The sequence below is a fragment of the Sceloporus occidentalis genome, unplaced genomic scaffold (genome assembly GCF_023333645.1).
Source record: "Sceloporus occidentalis isolate IW3139 unplaced genomic scaffold, rSceOcc1.0.p SCAF_54, whole genome shotgun sequence".
NCBI lineage: Eukaryota > Metazoa > Chordata > Lepidosauria > Squamata > Phrynosomatidae > Sceloporus > Sceloporus occidentalis.
This window is the reverse complement of record NW_028317034.1, coordinates 502,794-509,262: the sequence shown is the minus strand read 5'-3', so window position 1 is coordinate 509,262 and position 6,469 is coordinate 502,794.

Below are 6,469 nucleotides of genomic sequence, written 5' to 3'. Positions count from 1 at the left end.
ACTGCCACGCCATGTCCTCCTAGTACCTCTAGCAAGCCACCAAGTCCTTACAACATTTTTGTAAAGACAGTTAGAGAGAGGGCTACACATAGTGGGACTCCACCTAGCGAGGTAGCAGAGGAGCCTGAGACTGAGAGGCCAAGTGCAGAGTCTATTCTTCCTGCTCGCACTACTACTAGTCACGAGTCTCACGACGATATCAGTCTTAGCTCCAGCCTAGCAGGAATTCCATTCAATCTGGCTAATGAAGAGCTAGACTATGAGCCAGAGGAAGTAGAGGAGATGAGTGGTCAGGAATCAGATTCCTCAGGGAGCAGTGTCCAAATGACTAGTGCACAATTTTCCCCTGAGCCTCCACCTTCTCCTCTACGATCATCACCATCACCACCACCACCAGCAGCAGCAAAACCTAGCAAATCTAAAGCATTTAGCAGTCCCACTATGGCCAGTACTGTTACCACCAGTCCCACCACCACTATTTCTGCCTCTGTTCATCCACCCCGAGCAGTAGGAGCAGCACCCAAGGCACACTCCAAGGCTATGCGCGCCCCAATTTGGGAGCACTTTGAAAATGTTGAAGAAGGGCGCTATGGAAAGTGCAAACATTGTGGGAAGCTAATAAGCAGAGGGAAAGTGTCTGGCCATTTTACCAGTGCTAGCATGAAGCATCACCTCAGCACTCAACACAACGCTGTGCTATTGGGGAAAGATGCAGAAGTAAAACTTAGTGCAGGCAGCATAGCTGGTGGCCGTGGAAAAACCCCAACAGCTGCTTCTTCTGAGCCAATAGCAGCAGCAGCAGCAGCAGCAGCAGCTAGTGCTGGCAGCCAGAGACCAAGGCAGGTTGGAGCACTGCATGTCCAGTCCACCCTGGAACAATTTGTGGCATTCCAATCCAAAAGGTCAATGCCCAAACAGCAGGCAAATAAAGTAACGCGACTGATTGGTCAGTTCATTGCTGTTGGAGGGGCATCCTTCTCTATGATCGAAGGTGAGCCTTTCAAACAATTGATGGCGGCTGTGGCTCCACAATATACAGTTCCGTCACGTTCCACTTTCAGCAGGAACATTGTCCCCTCATTGTATCGGTCCTGTGTTGCAGCAGTGAAAGAGGAGCTTTCCAAGGCTGCTGGTCAGTGTGTTCATTTCACTACAGATTTGTGGAGTGCACCTAGCGGCCAGCATGCCTTTCTTTCTTTGACAGCACACTGGTGGCAGCCCGGTGTGTCTAAGGAAGCTGCTGCAGCAGGCTACCGATCTTTCCTTCTCCATGCAGAAGTGATGGATGAAAAGCACACTTCCCAAAATATTCTGCATGCAATGAGGAAAATGTTTAGCCTTTGGGTGGGAGCAGAGGCGGGCACCAATGTTGAAGTTGGTTTTGTGGTAACTGACGGAGGTGCCAATATGGTGAAAGCGCTGCGAGATGGTCATATTGTTGGTGTGCGCTGTGCAGCCCACATCATCCATCTTGTAGTGAAGGCAGCAATGTCAGAAGGAACTAATGTGGCAGCAGTAGTTCTGTCCCGCTGCAGAAAGATCGCTGGGCACTTTCACCATAGTGTTAAGGCTAGCCAACTTTTGAGGGAAGAGCAAGAGAGGTCAGGTCTTCCCGTACACTGCCTACGCCAGGATGTCAGTACACGGTGGAACTCCACGTTAGACATGCTGGAGAGGATTTTGGAGCAGCAGAGGGCAATCCATAATCTTGCCTCAGAGCACAATATTGGGATTACTTCTCCATTGAATAGGGAGGATTGGACAGTGATCGCCCAGCTAGTGGCAGTCCTTAAACCATTCAGGGATGCCACAGAAAATTTAAGCTCAAACACTGCCAGTCTGGCCCAGGTAATCCCAGTGTTCTCCCATCTAGGCAGCAAGATGGATGTGTTCCTTGGAAACCGTGAGGCTGTTCAAGGTGGCACTCTACATCCTGACGTAGCAGCCATAGCCAGGAAGCTGAAGGATCTGCTAAAAGTACACCTTCGCAAACGAATGGAAGAGAGTCCCGAAATGATGCTAGCGTGCCTTTGCGATCCAAGAATTAAGGGAAAGCTAGCTTTGAAATTTAATGTTCTCAGTAGCTACCGGGAGCAATTGGTCAACAAGGTGCGTGACTGGCAGCGTAAAATGGGAATGCTGTCCGAGGAGGGAGAGGTGCAGGAGGAGGAAGAGATGATGTGGTCTGCTACTCCTAGCAGCAGCATCAGCAGCAGTGCCACAAGCAGCACAACACAGCTGAGTGGAGCAGCTGCGTTTTGGGAAGAGGCACTTGGGAGTATAGTTGGACCATCTGACAGAGCTAGCAGCAGAAAGGAGAGTAGTGCTGCTGAAATGGTCAAACTTTACCTCTGTGAAGTTCCTTCTGCGCCTAATGTTGATCCTCTTAGCTACTGGGATGAAAAGAAGAGTGTGTGTGGCCTGCACTCTCATGGGTTGCGCAGCAGCTACTATCATGTCCGCCAACCACTGTTCAAAGTGAGCGCGTGTTTTCTATGACTGGAAACATACTGAGTCCACAGCGCTCACGCATGGCACCTCATCTGATGGAGCAGATTGCCTTTCTTAAATTCAATCTGCCCAAGTTGGGTTACCCAGCTCTTAGCTTGGAAAGTTAATTTTTTTTCTCTGTAATGTTTAAGGTAGTTTCTCCCCCTGGTTGCACGTGTTTGTGGTGTGGCAACGTCTGCTACCTCCGCCGGTGTAGCTAGGTGTACGCTAGGGCCTAGTGTCTGAGTTCTGGAAGTCCGCTCCCAAACGCCAAGGACTGACAGTCTTCGGATGCTTTGCCCTGGGGTGAAACAGGTGAGCGGGTCGTCAATTGCCCACTCATTCACCTTTTTCCGTTTCCAACGCTGCTGCTGGTGGTGGTGCCAGTATCTTTTGCCAGTTCGCTTCCTGGCTGAAATCATGCCTCAAATGTCCCTAATGGAGAGGGTAGTTTCTCCCCCTGGTTGCACTTGCTGCGGTGTGGCAATGCCTGCTACCTCCGCCGGTGTAGCCAATTTACGCTAGGGCCTAGTGTCTGAGTTCTGGAAGTCCGCTCCCAAACGCCAAGGACTGACAGTCTTTGGATGCTTTGCCCTGGGGTGAAACAGGTGAGCGGGTCGTCAATTGCTCACTCATTCGCCTTTTCCAATGCTGCTGCTGCTGCTGGTGGTGGTGGTGCCAGCGTCTCTTCAATGCCAGTTCGCTTCCTGGCTGGTGTCATGCCCAAAATGTCCCTAATGGTGAGGGCAGTTTCTCCCCCCTGGCTGCGTCTGTTTGCGGTGTGGCAACGCCTGCTACCTCCGCCGGAGTGGCCAGCTTACGCTATGGCCTAGTGTCTGAGCTCTGGAAGTCTGCTGCCAAACGTCTAAGACTGACAGTGTTTGGGTGCTTTGCCCTGGGGTGAAACAGGTGAGTGGGTCGCCAATTGTCCACTCATTCGCCTTTCCCATTTTTCACTGCTGCTGCTGGTGGTGGTGGTGCCAGCATCTCTTCCGTGCCAGTTTGCTTCCTGGCTAGAGTCATGCCCAAAATGTCCCTAACGGTAAGGGCAGTTTCTCCCCCCTGGCTGCGTCTGTCTGCGGTGTGGCAACGCCTGCTACCTCCGCCGGAGTGGCCAGCTTACGCTAGGGCCTAGTGTCTGAGCTCTGGAAGTCTGCTGCCAAACGTCTAAGACTGACAGTGTTTGGGTGCTTTGCCCTGGGGTGAAACAGGTGAGTGGGTCGCCAATTGCCCACTCATTCGCCTTTCCCATTTTTCACTGCTGCTGCTGGTGGTGGTGGTGCCAGCATCTCTTCCGTGCCAGTTTGCTTCCTGGCTAGAGTCATGCCCAAAATGTCCCTAACGGTAAGGGCAGTTTCTCCCCCCTGGCTGCCTCTGTCTGCGGTGTGGCAACGCCTGCTACCTCCGCCGGAGTGGCCAGCTTACGCTAGGGCCTAGTGTCTGAGCTCTGGAAGTCTGCTGCCAAACGTCTAAGACTGACAGTGTTTGGGTGCTTTGCCCTGGGGTGAAACAGGTGAGTGGGTCGCCAATTGCCCACTCATTCGCCTTTCCCAATTCTGCTGCTGCTGCTGGTGGTGCCAGCGTCTCTTCAATGCCAGTTCGCTTCCTGGCTGGTGTCATGCCCAAAATGTCCCTAATGGTGAGGGCAGTTTCTCCCCCCTGGCTGCGTCTGTTTGCGGTGTGGCAACGCCTGCTACCTCCGCCGGAGTGGCCAGCTTACGCTAGGGCCTAGTGTCTGAGCTCTGGAAGTCTGCTGCCAAACGTCTAAGACTGACAGTGTTTGGGTGCTTTGCCCTGGGGTGAAACAGGTGAGTGGGTCGCCAATTGCCCACTCATTCGCCTTTCCCATTTTTCACTGCTGCTGCTGGTGGTGGTGGTGCCAGCATCTCTTCCGTGCCAGTTTGCTTCCTGGCTAGAGTCATGCCCAAAATGTCCCTAACGGTAAGGGCAGTTTCTCCCCCCTGGCTGCCTCTGTCTGCGGTGTGGCAACGCCTACTACCTCCGCCGGAGTGGCCAGCTTACGCTAGGGCCTAGTGTCTGAGCTCTGGAAGTCTGCTGCCAAACGTCTAAGACTGACAGTGTTTGGGTGCTTTGCCCTGGGGTGAAACAGGTGAGTGGGTCGCCAATTGCCCACTCATTCGCCTTTCCCATTTTTCACTGCTGCTGCTGGTGGTGGTGGTGCCAGCATCTCTTCCGTGCCAGTTTGCTTCCTGGCTAGAGTCATGCCCAAAATGTCCCTAACGGTAAGGGCAGTTTCTCCCCCCTGGCTGCCTCTGTCTGCGGTGTGGCAACGCCTGCTACCTCCGCCGGAGTGGCCAGCTTACGCTAGGGCCTAGTGTCTGAGCTCTGGAAGTCTGCTGCCAAACGTCTAAGACTGACAGTGTTTGGATGCTTTGCCCTGGGGTGAAACAGGTGAGTGGGTCGCCAATTGCCCACTCATTCGCCTTTCCCATTTTTCACTGCTGCTGCTGCTGGTGGTGCCAGCATCTCTTCCGTGCCAGTTTGCTTCCTGGCTAGAGTCATGCCCAAAATGTCCCTAATGGTAAGGGCAGTTTCTCCCCCCTGGCTGCGTCTGTTTGCGGTGTGGCAACGCCTGCTACCTCCGCCGGAGTGGCCAGCTTACGCTAGGGCCTAGTGTCTGAGCTCTGGAAGTCTGCTGCCAAACGTCTAAGACTGACAGTGTTTGGGTGCTTTGCCCTGGGGTGAAACAGGTGAGTGGGTCGCCAATTGCCCACTCATTCGCCTTTCCCATTTTTCAATGCTGCTGCTGGTGGTGGTGGTTGTGGTGGTGCCAGCATCTCTTCTGTGCCAGTTCGCTTCCTGGCTAGAGTCATGCCCAAAATGTCCCTAATGGTAAGGGCAGTTTCTCCCCCCTGGCTGCGTCTGTTTGCGGTGTGGCAACGCCTGCTACCTCCGCCGGAGTGGCCAGCTTACGCTAGGGCCTTGTGTCTGAGCTCTGGAAGTCCGCTGCCAAACGTCTAGGACTGACAGTGTTTGGATGCTTTGCTCTGGGGTGAAACAGGTGAGTGGGTCGCCAATTGCCCACTCATTCGCCTTTTCCATTTCCTTTTCCATTTCCATTTCATTATTTTCCTTCTGATACACAACCAACCAACCAAACATAACACACACAATAACACAAATAACACAGTGACATAATACATAACACATATAACACACAGTGACAACACACATAACACACATAACACATACACGTACAATGCACAAATCACAAGGACCTTTCCTCTTGTTATTTGTCCTGGCCTTCACGTCTACACTCACTAGCATTAACGCTATAACTCACACTTCATACTATAACATTTTTCCATCCACATACCTGCCAACAGACCCAACTTTTTCAGGGACAGTCCTGCTTTTTTCCAGTCCTGTCCCATCTAATTTAGCTATCTAGGTATGCAAATACACGTTGGTAGTTATAGCTCGGTAGGTAGCACTAGTATAAACATTAAATAAATATAATAAAGTACTAAATAATAAATCTAACTTTAAAATACATTTAAATAAACCCCTTAATTTTTTAAAACCCATTAAAATTAAAATTAAATTATTATTTAGACATAATACATCTTTAACCAAACCAGTGCACTGCTACTAATCTTAAACATAACCGTACATTAACCCTAAGCTATTTTTTAGTTCTTGTCCAACATTTTTCCATCCGCATACCTGCCAACACACCTAAGATTTTGGTGGACAGTCCTGCTTTTTTCCAGTCCTGTCCAGTAAAAGTTGGGTTGTTGCAAAGTATGCCATTGTGAATAGGTAGCAAATGTTAGGCATGTATTACAAGTGGTCCAAAATCAATTTAAAAATGTAAAATAATCCCTATTCTTTTATTAAACATCTATGGATGTGTGACTGTGTATGATAAACGGAGGCCAAGTTCCTTGGAGCATTTGTCTCTAGGTCATTTTGTGTACAGTACACCTCAGTACGTGTGTGCAACTCTATTGGTCGT